Here is a 13,578-nt window from a genome sequence, read left to right as displayed (position 1 = left end):
TCATAGCCATGGCAATCTTCTTTATTTTAACTTGAGGGTGTTTTATGCTGAGGCCCATCAAGACTTTAGCGACTTTATTTCCACTGTGACATCAGTAACCCCCGTATTCAGAAACGCTCCTTGACTTGAGTTTGACTTCAAACCACGTTGAATGCCGCGCGTTTGAAACGCATCTGTGCGTTCATGCTGCCTTGGCACTGCCTAAAGACAGCGCGTCCGAAACACGTTTGTGTTGCATTAAAGTCTGCGGGAAGTTAAGTTCAAGTCAAGCAGCGTTTTTAAATTTGGGGGTAAGTGAACACGAACAGACTACTATTGCAAAATGCAAGAAGAAGAACTTCCACTGGGTAGGAATTGAACCCACAACTTCTTTGCCCACGATAATAAGTGCAGGGTGCAGCACCCGATGGGCTATTGGCATACACGTGCAGAGCTCCAAAAACATGCCTTCTATCACTCATGTTGGCTCCCTCTAAGTGCACTCTTCATTTGCAAGGGCGGTGCCACCATCCAGGAACGGTGAAGCAAAATGGCCTGCATCATGACCATGGCCTACAGGATTCAGAGTGCCAAATCTCAGAGGCCACGTGATTACACTGACGAGCATCGCCAGGATGCTATTTCCGTAGTCTTAGAGAAGTAGAGGCTATTGGCACAAAATATGCACACGGTGATTTGATTCGGTTACAACACAGTTACTGCTATACATTTAGTGCAGTAGTACTAGCATATGATGCCTCATTGCCTGTGTAGTGCAGCTTTCAACGCTTGCGCGCATTCAAGGCTAGAACCACAAATTCTGCCTGTTTCGTTCTTGAAACTGAGTGCATTGCAACCCAACTTGCAGCCTTAATAGTGATTATATTTTCACCAAAGTAACCTACCTCCAGGAAGCCACTCACCAACTTGACACAGCACGAGAAATACAAGGTAATCATTGACCCACATTTTTTTAAATGCGAGGCATTTCTTAGCGAACTTCGGTGACTTTGAGCGCATGTATGTATGTATGTATGTATGTATGTATGTATGTATGTATGTATGTATGTATGTATGTATGTATGTATGTATGTATGTATGTATGTATGTATGTATCCATTCATCTATGTAGCCGCCTATGACCTTTACCTCTCCTGGTTGTTTCGATAATGGTATCAATTGATTGATATGTGGGGTGCAACGTCCCAAAACCACCATATTTTATGAGAGACGCAGTAGTGAAGTGCTCTGGAAATTTAGACCACGTGGGGTTCTTCAAGGTACACCCAAATCTGAGCACACGGGCCTACAACATTTCCACCTCCATCGGGAATGCAGCCGCCGCAGCCGGGATTCGATCCAGCGACCTGCGGGTCAGCAGCCGAGTACCTTAGCCACTAGACCACCGCGACGGGCCGATAATGGTATCAATACCAAACTTGGTATGGCATAACATGACTGTATGAACAGCCTATTTGACTAGTCATAAATGAAAACCATGACATGTATGTCATGAATATCACAATTTACATTTTATGGTCCTGCAGCTGTCACGATGGTTTCGTTCACATGGCATGTTGCAAAACCGGTATGGCATGGCATGACATGATAGCATGGCGAACACAAGCGACAGACCCTAACATGAAACTCATCATATGCGTGTCATTTAACAACATGACTACATGCCACGCTCACGATGCGCTCGGGGCCATTTCTCTAGCGTCACATGTACCAAATTTGGTATTACGGTGCGTGAATGGATGACGAAGGTATGTGACTGGTGAAAACATGATAATCATGAGATGTGTGTTGTATAAGAACATTGATACATGCCACATACAAGGTGCCAATACATTTATATGTGCCACGATGTGCGGGCTCGCCGACATTTATTTCGTCGCGACACGTCGGCATTGCCACACCAAGCGCCAGTCCTGCCAAATACTCGCAGGCATGCGCCGCGCTGCGTCGCTTTGACACACGCACGTTTCAGCACGCTCGGCGTCCCTCCGTCATGAAAAAGAGAGACGCAGTGTTGTCTGCGTAACGCATCGGCACGAAATGCAGCATGTCACATTTCGCACCGGCTGCCGTCGGGCCTCGTCGACGGACGCTGGTCGTGCCGGTTGCACCTGTCGTCAGACTATATAGTGCTCGGGTTTTGCTAACGTAGCGTCGCTGTGCCCAGCCTGCGCGCGCGTCAACGCTACATTGGAGTATATTGAGCCCTTCATGATGCGCTCGCGGCCGTTTTGCTAGCTCCACATATACCAAATTTGGTGTTATGTGATGTCAATGAATGGCGAAATATATGGCTGGTGCAAACATTATACTAATCCTGACACATGTACCATGTAATAACATGACAACATACCATGCTCATAGCATGCTCACAACCATTTCGCTAGCTCCACATATACTAAATTTGGTATCACGTGATGGGAATAGATTACGAAAGTAAACCACATATCCAAACATAATAATCATGACACAGAAGACATGTACGGCATCATTTACCTCCACCTCATAACATTGTACTGATTTTAAAGTGACACATCAACATTTCTCAATCGTGCTTCGCATATCATCAATTCCCACTGTACGTGGGATCTGCCAATTTCTTTAGTGATGCAGATATGATGATAAGTGACCATGCTAATGTTGCAGGTTGTAGTTATCAACATTAGTCGTGGGGATGGAGATCTGCCCCACACTGCCAACAGGAGTGCATTCATGTTAAATAGTACCATACTGGCTAAGCACCTATAGTAATGTGAAAGTTCTAGACATTCGGTAAACATTACACTGCTTATATGAAGGTGCATTTAAGTTTCCCGCTATACCAATTCATAAGACAGAGGGACCAACAACATTTTTTATTTGCTTTCTGTAAATATTAGCTTCTACATTGATAGCACAAAGCACAACAGAAGGTAGGCTCATGTCTAAAGCAGTTTATAGTTATAATGGCATTTAAATGCATTGCATGTTCTGTAAGGAGCATGATAACTGCAACATACAACTAAGCAGGACACTAAGCAAGTGAAAAGGCTTTACGAGAACACTAGAGGTTTATAAGCCGAAGTTTGGTTTTGTATCTGAGTGCTGTCTCGGCTTTACAGATTTTAGGAAAAGATGTGAGAGAGATATATCTGCACCAACGTTTCTGTTTTCTTTCACCACACAGTTTCTTTTGAATTAGATTATTATGAATAATTGATTGGTAATTTGGGCTCAGTTTGAAATGAAATAAAATCTGGGAACACATCATTTTCCACAAGCCATGGAAAAACCTTTGCAATACTATATTGCCGCGAGGCGTATTGCGGATAGTGTTCCGCATGCCGATACCGCCGGCACGCGGCCTCATCGTGGTCCAGGATGCACCGCGATTCATTTGCGAAGATCATGGCCCGCACGTCGACCATTCGTTGATAACGAGATAGCGCCAGACGCTACGGCGACTGTATCTCGGATGGTGAACGCGCCTTGCGTTCCAGTGGGACATTCTGTTCCCCGACGGCCGTCGAACACGCTGTTCGCCTCCCGCTAAGCCGGTGTGTCTGTTTTCCTTTAGTGGGCGCAAGTCCGCCAAATAAACGGATCTCCTTCTATTTCTACTAACCTCCCGGTCTCCTGTCTTCGGACTACCCTCACTCTTACGTGACATCTGGTGGAGGTGCTGGGTATGCACAAAAACGACCTTAAAACAGCCACTGCAGAGAACGAGGACGCTGAAGACACAGATACTCGAAGCAGTCGCCGCCTCCGAAACCTGCCACCTGAGCTGGGACCGCTACCAGACCCCACGCGACTACGAAAGGACGCTTCCACAGCCACCATGAGCACCCCGCAATCACCTACCCCTGTCATGCTGCAGCAGCCGTGGGTGCCCCCAACTTTCCATGGTTATGCCGCTGAAGACCCAGAAGAATGGCTCGACCAATTCGAGCGTGTGGCTACCATTAACAGGTGGGATGAAGAAATGAAGCTGCGATACGTTTACTTTTCCCTGGACGGCCCCGCCCAAACGTGGTATGAAAACCATGAGACCACACTGACCCCCTGGAAATTTCTGAAGAATGTGTTGCTCAGGACCTTCACCAGCATCATGCGAAAAGAAAGGGCCGAGCTGCTGCTAGAATCGAGGACCCAACAGCCCAATGAGACCCTAAACGTGTACGTCGAAGAAATGAAATGTCTTTTTAGGCGAGCGGACCAAGACATGACCGAAGAAAAATAGGTCGGATACCTAATGCGAGGGCTGAAGGAGTCGCTTTTCGCCGGTCTCATAAGGAACCCTCCTAAAACAGTCGCCGAATTTACTGAAGAAGCGCACACCATAGAAAGGACCCTGGACGCCCGGACTCGGCAATACAACCGCCCGTTTCAGCTCAGCTCGCTCTACTCGGAACCGATTCGAGGTGGGCTAACCACCAACGATCTGCGGGAAGCTATTCGAGAAGTGGTTAAGGAAGAACTACGCCGATTGCTACCTCCTACCCCCCAGCCCCCCCAAGGAGCATCTCTCTTGGACATAGTGCGTGATGAAGTCCAGCAGGCGCTTGGCTCTTCATCAGCGATGACTCGAACAGAGGCCGAAGCAATGACTTACGCCACTGCAGTGAACACTAGGCCACCCCGACGAAACGAGCCCAGTCCTCGACGGTACGCTGCAGCAACAAGTAGCCGTCCGCCCTTACCCGCCCACCCTACGTACGAGAGACGCCCGAGCCAAAGAAAATGCGACACCTGGAGAACTCCCGACGACCGTCCCCTATGCTTTCACTGCGGTGAGGCCGGCCACATTCTTCGACACTGCCCCTACAGGCGGATGGGACTGCATGGCTTCTCATCTCAGGCACCAAGGCCACACCCTGGACAACGACCTCCGGCAATCGAAGACTACTTGCGCCATACAGAGTACTTGTCCAGCCGTTCTCCATCACCGCCATCCCCACGCTTCACGTCACCGAACCGCAGCAACAACGAACGAAGAAGGTCCCCAAGCCCCCGTAGGGGAAACTAAAACCAGCAACCTTTGGAGGTGAGGTTGCTTCAAGAGGAAAAGCTGAAGACCCTCCACCGACGACCATATATGACGACAGCACATCATCTACGACGACGACAACGCACAACAACCCAAGCCGCGAGACGAAGCCGTGACCCGAACCCAAAACCAACGCGCAACTCCAGCCCACGTGCCACCGATTTTGAAGTATCTATCGACGGCCACCCGGTAACTGCCTTGATTGACACAGGAGCTGACTACTCGGTCATCAGCGGGCCATTGACAGCACAACTGAAGAAGGTTAAGACGGCTTGGGACGGCCCGCAGATCCGCACAGCGGGAGGCCACCTCCTCACCCCATCGGGGCGATGTACTGCAAGGGTGACATTCGATGGTCACACATACCTTGCCACTTTCTTGGTGCTCCCACAGTGCTCCCGTGACGTCATTCTCGGCATGGACTTCTTGACTCAACATCACGCGGTTATCGACATGGCGTCCAGATCCATCAAACTTTCCTCGGATGAAGCCATAAATTCATACTCGGCACCACATAATCGCGCAGCCCTCCGTGTGCTCGAGAATGACGTGAGCGTCCCACCCCGATTAACGACCCTAATCTCCGTAACCACTGGTACTGCCGAAATTGCTCATGGCGTCGTCGAAGGTAACATACAGCTTTTGCTTGGCCGTGATATCGCAATCGCAAGAGGCATTGCGAACTTCCGGAATCGACAGGGCCCAGTGCTGCTAACAAATTTCAGCGAAGAACACCGTCACCTGGCCAAAGGCACGACCATTGCCTTTCTCGATGAAATCGCGGAAGTCAGTGACACCCCCGCCCTCTCGAATCCAGCGACCATCACCCCACAGACCCACAACTCGCAGCTGTCATTCGACATTAACCCTTCCTTGCCTCAATGCAAGCAGCAACTGCTCCAGAACCTCCTTCGACGTTATGACGACTGTTTCGCCACTTCTTCACAGGTCCGACACACTTCTCCGGCAAAGCATCGAATCATAACACAAGAAGACATCCGCCCTCTCCATCAAAGCCCTTATCGTGTGTCAGCACGTGAACGTCAGGCCATCCGAGAGCAAGTTGAGGAAATGTTACACGACGATGTAATTCAGCCATCGAAAAGCCCATGGGCGGTGTTGCGATCCCACCGCTGCCACCAGTTGTCGCGGATCGGGGTGCTGAGTCGTATCCCACCGCTGATCACCAGTTGTCGTGATCCCACCGATGATCACCAGTTGTCGGGAATCCCACCGATGCCAACCAGTTGTTGTGATCCCGGGGTGCTGTGGTAGCGTGGTGTAGCTTCGGGTTGAGGAAACGACCGCTTACAAGATGGGGATACGAAAAACAAACAAGGTTTATGGCACTATTTACAAATATTTACAGCATGAGGTTAAGAGTTCACAAACCACGAGCGTGGTGGTTAAACCTTTAGTTGGTTCAGAGCGACGTCCTGCACTCTGCGGCGCCGTTATAAGCCCTGTCGGGCTCCTCCTTCTTCAGTCGAACACCAATCACATACACACAACAGGTGAGGGGTACGAGCAGGCACGGCGCACGTGAACAGCCAATTTCGAGTCAAGATCACTGCACTTAAAGGTGGCGCCAGAGGGGCTCTTGCTCGTCGTGTGTGTCACTGGTCGAGGGATCCCAAGCTTCGGACAGCAGAGATCAAACGGTCCGCCAACCTCTCTGCTCAATTAGCAGGGCATTTTGTGGCGGCGGTCGCCGTTTCTACAAAGGAAGACGCTGTCTTTGTTGTCCCCTCTGGAACGGCTTACCGCTTCGTGGCGACGTGACGTCTCATCCGCCGGCTAACAGTGACAATACCTGGCGGGCATAAGCATTCGGCGAGTCGGCTACTTGTTTGAGGGTCAAAAGAGCGCCGCTCCCCCGTCAGATCTCGACGCTGGTTCCAAGAAAACCTGGGTTCCAGGCGAGGGAACGCGGCCCGGCTACGCTTCTCAGCGACAGCATGGCGCCTACCGATGGCGGTCGTAACAGCTTCCCCCTCGCCAGATGAGTCACGGAGGGCAGCGGTCAACACTGCTGCTCGCAGGGACGACGAAAGGGTCAGTAGTTGAATGCCAAGAACTGGCCTTCGCTTGTGGCATGGTCCGGGTGATCGCCGAATCTTCGACAGCATCTCTGATACTCGACCACATGTACAAGTAAGCACTCGGCCCCCTTCGAACAAACCAAGCCAAAAGAGGGATAGCAAACCAATTTTAATTACTAGCTTTAACAAAAGCTCACACTCAGAACTCTCAGGATTCACTTGTGCTGAGAAATCAAACGTGCTACCTTAAAAATTTGCATACGATGCACGAAAAAACTAAAATATCAATTTTGTTACACCAAGAGCACTCCAGAATGGTTTAGAAAGAGCGGCTGAGCGCGTCCGCGTTTCCATTCAATTTGCCTTTTTTATACTTAATATCAAAATGATATTGCTGAAGAATCAAGCTCCACCTCAAAAGGCGACTGTTCTTCGATGTCGCAGTTTTCAGCCAGGTAAGGGGACAATGGTCTGTTTCTACTGTAAATTTAGCACCTCCGAGGTAACACTGCAACTTATGAATGGCCCACACAATGCAAGCGCACTCCTTTTCTGAAGCGCAGTACGCCATCTCACGAGAACTCAATTTCCTGCTCAAATAGAGCACGGGATGTTCTTTACCATCGTCATCCTTCTGACATAGAACGGCTCCTAGACCTCGATCGCTAGCATCACATTGGACCGTGAATTCGCGGTCGTAATCAGGAGCTTTCAAGACTGGACGGCTGATCAATGCTGCCTTCAGTTTTAAGAAGGCGGTTTCTTTCTTTTCATCCCAGGCCACCTTCGTAGGCTCTGTCCCGCGGAGAGCATCGGTCAAAGGACTTGCCAACGTGGAATAATCTCGGATGTAATGATTGTAGTAGCCTGTGAGTCCTAGAAACGCCCTGACGTCGGTCTTTGTTATTGGCCGGGGATAGTCAGCTACTGCTGAGATCTTTAGCTCGCAGGGTTTCCTGAAACCTTGTCCTACGTTGTGACCTAAGTAGTCGACGGTTGCTCTCGCAAGACAACACTTCTCAGCCTTTACGGTAAGCCCTGCTTGACGCAACCGGCCGAGCACCTCCCTTAAATGCATCAAATGATCCACCCAGGCATCGGAGAATACAGCGATGTCATCCAAGTAAGGTACAGCAAAAGCCTCGCAGCCCTTTAAAACCTTGTCCATAAGGCGGGAAAAACAAAACGGAGCATTTTTGAGACCGAAGCTCATCATAGTGGGTTGATAGCTGCCCGCGGGAGTAACGAAAGCTGCGTATCGGCTGGCTCGCTCAGTGAGCGGCACTTGCCAGTAACCTCGAGTAAGGTCCAACGTAGTCACGTAAGCTGCTCGACTAACCTGTTCCACTCTCTCTTCAATGTTCGGAATCGGATACACCTGATCCTTTGTGAGAGCATTTAACTTTCGATAGTCAACTACAGGTCTCGGGTCTTTGCCCGGAGCTTCTACCAAGATCATTGGAGAAGCATATTCGCTCTCTGAGGGTTTAATTACTCCTAACTCCAGCATGCGCTTTACTTCTTTATCGAGAATATCTTTCTGTCGTGGAGATAAACGATAACAATTGGACCTCACGGGTTCCTCGGAAGTCAACTCAATGTCGTGCTCAGTAAAATCAGTCCGACCCGGCTTGTCAACAAAGCAGTCGTCAAACTCTCCTATCAGCCCGCAAAGATCCGAAAGCTGGGATTCTTTTAGTTCCTTTCTTTGCTTAGTTTTATTAAGGAGTTCTTTAGCGCTGCCTTTCCCTCCATTTAGACAAACAAAGTTGTCCTCCATCTCCTCAGGAAGATTCAGGGTCATATTCACCACAGCCTCTCTTTGCACATAAGGCTTCATTAGGTTGCAATGATAAATGCGTACCTCTTTACGTCTACCTGGAATTTTCACTGCGTAGTTGGTCATAGATAGCTTTGCAACTACTTCCGCAGGCCCTTCCCACTGTACTTCGAGCCTGTTCTGCCTTGACGCTTTTAACAACATGACCCGGTCCCCTATATTGAAAGTTCGTTGACGAGCTGTTCTATCATAGTAAACTTTTGATCGGGCCTGGGCTGACTTCATGCTGACCTCCACAAGTTCTTTGGCCTTATATAGCCGCTCCAGTAGATTGAGAATGAACTTTACCACGGTCGGATCTTCTCCGTGTCCTTCCCACGCTTCGCGCACCATTCTCAAAGGTGAGCGCAATGACCTACCGTACACCAACTCGGCGGGGCTAAAACCAGTGGATTCGTGGGGTACCGTCCGCAAAGCAAAAAGTGCCGCTGGGAGGCATGCATCCCAGTCTCGTTTGTTCTCGTAACACAATCCTCGAAGGACGCGCTTCAGGACGGAATGCCATCTTTCTACGCTATTGCTCTGAGGGTGATGAATAGAGCTGTGCACTATTTTTATGCCACATCGTTCGAAAAAAGAGGTCGTGAGGACACTAGTGAATACGCTGCCCTGGTCACTCTGTATTTCTGTAGGAAACCCTACTCGCGAAAAGACGGACAACAGGGAATCCACAACACTCTGTGACGTAACCTCACGCAGTGCCACTGCCTCAGGAAATTTAGTGGCTGGGCATAACATAGTTAGAATGTGACGACATCCTGTCTTTGTCACAGGGAGTGGTCCCACTATATCGATCACTAACCGTTGAAACGGCTCGGTAATGATCGGCACTAACACCATAGGTGCTTTACACTTATCCTGCGCCTTTCCAACTCGCTGGCATGTGTCGCACGACCGCACAAAATTTTCCACGTCTTTGAAACAGCCAGGCCAGTAATACTCTTGTAATAGCCTCAGCTTAGTTTTTCTGTGTCCAAGGTGACACGCCCACGAACTGCCATGTGAAAGTTTGAGCAGATCTGCGCGATATTTCTGGGGAACGACTAGTTGGTCTCGTTCCACTCCGCGCTTATCCCTGTATGAGCGATACAACACGCCATTCTTCAGATGGAAAGAAATATTTTTCCTGGCCTGTTTACTCGTTCTTTGGCGCTCTCTAATCTCCTGAATGGTGGCATCCTCTAATTGCTCAGTGGCCAAGTTATCCCTGTTTGCACTCAGAAGTAAAGTAAAGCTATTTGATGCTGGTGGCAGTAACGCACACTCAAGTTCATTATCACGAGATTCCTTCTCCGGCTGACCGATCTCTGGTGCCTCGCTGCCACGGTTGCCTGAAATGTCTTCCTCTGTTTGCACCACTGTTACGTCATGCGCTTCCTCAGTACTATCTGGCTCCGAGGATAGCTGAGTTGCCAATTTTCGCACCTTCGAACGGGTTAACGCTTGAACTACCCTGTCACCGAAGAGAATGCCCTTCTCTCGCAATAACATATCCGATTTGTTTGAGAACAAGTACGGATAAAATTTAGGGAGTTTTTCTGAAACTGCTGCCTCAGTTGTTAGTTTACCAAAGGGGCCCTCAATTACAACGGTTGCGACAGGCAAGCATACGCTCTGCTCTTCCACCACCTGGCGGATCCACGAGCACTGTCCTGTGTAGTCGGATGGTGACACAAACGACGGGTGGACAACATCCATTGTTGCTGCCGAGTCACGCAGCACTTTGCATGGCTTTCCATTCACCACCAGGTCATGCATGTAAGGCTCCAGTAACCTCATGTTTTCTTCGCAGTCACTGACAAATGAAAACGCCATCTTTTCCCTTCGGCAGTTCGCGGCTATGTGACCAGTCTCATTACACTTGAAGCAAGTGAACGGTTTCTTAACCTCAAAAGCATTTTTCGCTTTTCCCGCGTTTTGCCCTTTTTCGCCAGGTTCACCATCGTCCTTCTTTTGAAATTTGTTAGAAGAAACACTTCCTTCCCCTTTTTCATGTCGAGAGCTCGAAAAATGTTTTACGTAACCTTTACTTGAATTTGGCTTGGAATTGTGGGCTCCATCTGCACCCAGGTTATTGCTAAAATATCGTCGCGACGCATACTCCTCCACGAGTTCAGCAGCTGTCGTCGCAGAACTTATGTCACCCCGGTCCAGTAACCAGTTTTTTTCCTGCTCTGGGAGACAATTCAAAAACTGTTCTAATAGAATTCTCTCTACTACAGCGTTCTTGTCACTGTATGACTCTGTGCTTTTAAGCCATTCTGTCAAATTCGCTCTCATTTTGTACAAAAAGTCGGGATAGCTCTCGCTTTTAGACTTTCTAGCGCCCCTAAATCTTTGTCTAAAGGCCTCTGCGCAAAGTCTATACTTTTTTAGAAGGCAAGCCTTGACCTTCTCATAGTTGTCTGCGTCCTCCTTGCTGAGTCGCGCAACAACCTCTGCTGCCTCGCAGGGCAGAACCGTGAGTAGCCTTTGGGACCAGGTGTCCTGCTCAAACGACATTTTCTCACACATCCGTTCGAAATTTGCCAGGTACAGACCAATATCCCCTGACACCACGTATGGCTGGATGTACTTAGACATCTTGAACTCGGCCTCCCTGTGGGGAAGAGCTATCATTTCCTGGGGACTGCTACCCGACCTCTTTCCCAACTCGAGTTCTAGTTTACGCATCTCGATTTCATGCGCTTGTCTTTGTGTTTCACGCTCTCGGTCTAAGCGACGTTCCTCTCTCTCAGATTCCCGTCTTTTTGTTTCACGCTCTCTTTCGCGCTCACGCCTCTCTTCCTCCTCCTTCTGCAGTCTCTTTCTCTGACTGATGAGGTCCCATGCTTCACTGAGCTCCTCATCCTCAGCCCCCAAATCATTAATGACTTGTATGATTATGGGTTTCCGTGCCAAACCCTTTGTATTGATCCCCAATTCCTCACACAACAGCAACAAGTCCGGCTTCTGCAGCTCCCGTAAGTTCATGATCGTACTGAGTGCTCGCTACTTCCAAAATAACTTTCCGAAACGGCGAAACTGAGTCTTTCGGCAAAGTTAACTACCAGTTCTAAAATTTACCCTCTTTTAGAACCTGGTTCACTCAAAGGAAAAGTCAAGCACTCACCCATACGTGATCCATGTCTCAAGCCAGCTGCTTCTCCTGGGCCGACTGTTGTTGTCACTTGTAGCTTCGAATCCCTCCGCTGCCAACCAGTTGTTGCGATCCCACCGCTGCCACCAGTTGTCGCGGATCGGGGTGCTGAGTCGTATCCCACCGCTGATCACCAGTTGTCGTGATCCCACCGATGATCACCAGTTGTCGGGAATCCCACCGATGCCAACCAGTTGTTGTGATCCCGGGGTGCTGTGGTAGCGTGGTGTAGCTTCGGGTTGAGGAAACGACCGCTTACAAGATGGGGATACGAAAAACAAACAAGGTTTATGGCACTATTTACAAATATTTACAGCATGAGGTTAAGAGTTCACAAACCACGAGCGTGGTGGTTAAACCTTTAGTTGGTTCAGAGCGACGTCCTGCACTCTGCGGCGCCGTTATAAGCCCTGTCGGGCTCCTCCTTCTTCAGTCGAACACCAATCACATACACACAACAGGTGAGGGGTACGAGCAGGCACGGCGCACGTGAACAGCCAATTTCGAGTCAAGATCACTGCACTTAAAGGTGGCGCCAGAGGGGCTCTTGCTCGTCGTGTGTGTCACTGGTCGAGGGATCCCAAGCTTCGGACAGCAGAGATCAAACGGTCCGCCAACCTCTCTGCTCAATTAGCAGGGCATTTTGTGGCGGCGGTCGCCGTTTCTACAAAGGAAGACGCTGTCTTTGTTGTCCCCTCTGGAACGGCTTACCGCTTCGTGGCGACGTGACGTCTCATCCGCCGGCTAACAGTGACAATACCTGGCGGGCATAAGCATTCGGCGAGTCGGCTACTTGTTTGAGGGTCAAAAGAGCGCCGCTCCCCCGTCAGATCTCGACGCTGGTTCCAAGAAAACCTGGGTTCCAGGCGAGGGAACGCGGCCCGGCTACGCTTCTCAGCGACAGCATGGCGCCTACCGATGGCGGTCGTAACAGCGGCACCAGTCGTCCTTGTCAAAAAGAAAGACGGAAGTCTTCGGTTTTGCGTCGATTACCGACGGTTGAATAGTGTAACCAAGAAGGACGTGTACCCTTTACCAAGGATCGACGATACCCTAGATCGTCTTAGTGATGCAAGGTACTTCTCGTCCATTGATCTGAAGACAGGGTATTGGCAAATTCAGGTTGATGAAAGAGACCGAGAAAAGACCGCCTTCATCACGCCGGATTAATTGTATGAATTCAAAGTGATGCCATTTGGACTTTGTTCCGCTCCAGCAACCTTCCAGCGTCTAATGGACACAGTACTGGCAGGTCTCAAGTGGCAAATGTGTCTCGTATACCTGGACGATGTGGTCGTCTTCGCCTCCAACTTTAGCGACCACCTGAAAAGGCTCCGGACGGTACTGGACGCAATTATGTAATCAGGGCTGACACTGAAGCAAGAAAAATGCCATTTTGCCTATGAAGAACTACAGTTCCTTGGCCATGTTATAAGCAAAGATGGCGTAAGACCAGATCCCGAGAAGACAGCCGCTATCGCACAGTTTCCTCAACCGCAAGATAAGAGAGCAGTGCGCCGATTCTTAG

General features: G+C 49.6%; 1 protein-coding gene across 3 annotated transcripts in view; it reads right to left on the bottom strand.

The window, feature by feature from the left end:
* The window catches only part of LOC142786764 (N-chimaerin-like), a 60,536-nt gene that overhangs the window by 9,767 nt on the left and 37,191 nt on the right, over positions 1–13,578 (bottom strand). The gene's annotated exons all lie outside the window — the stretch shown is intronic.

The sequence above is a fragment of the Rhipicephalus microplus genome, unplaced genomic scaffold, assembly GCF_043290135.1.
Source record: "Rhipicephalus microplus isolate Deutch F79 unplaced genomic scaffold, USDA_Rmic scaffold_32, whole genome shotgun sequence".
Taxonomy (NCBI): Eukaryota; Metazoa; Arthropoda; class Arachnida; order Ixodida; family Ixodidae; genus Rhipicephalus; species Rhipicephalus microplus.
The sequence above is the reverse complement of the archived record's forward strand: the minus strand, read 5'-3'. Positions and strand labels throughout refer to the sequence as shown.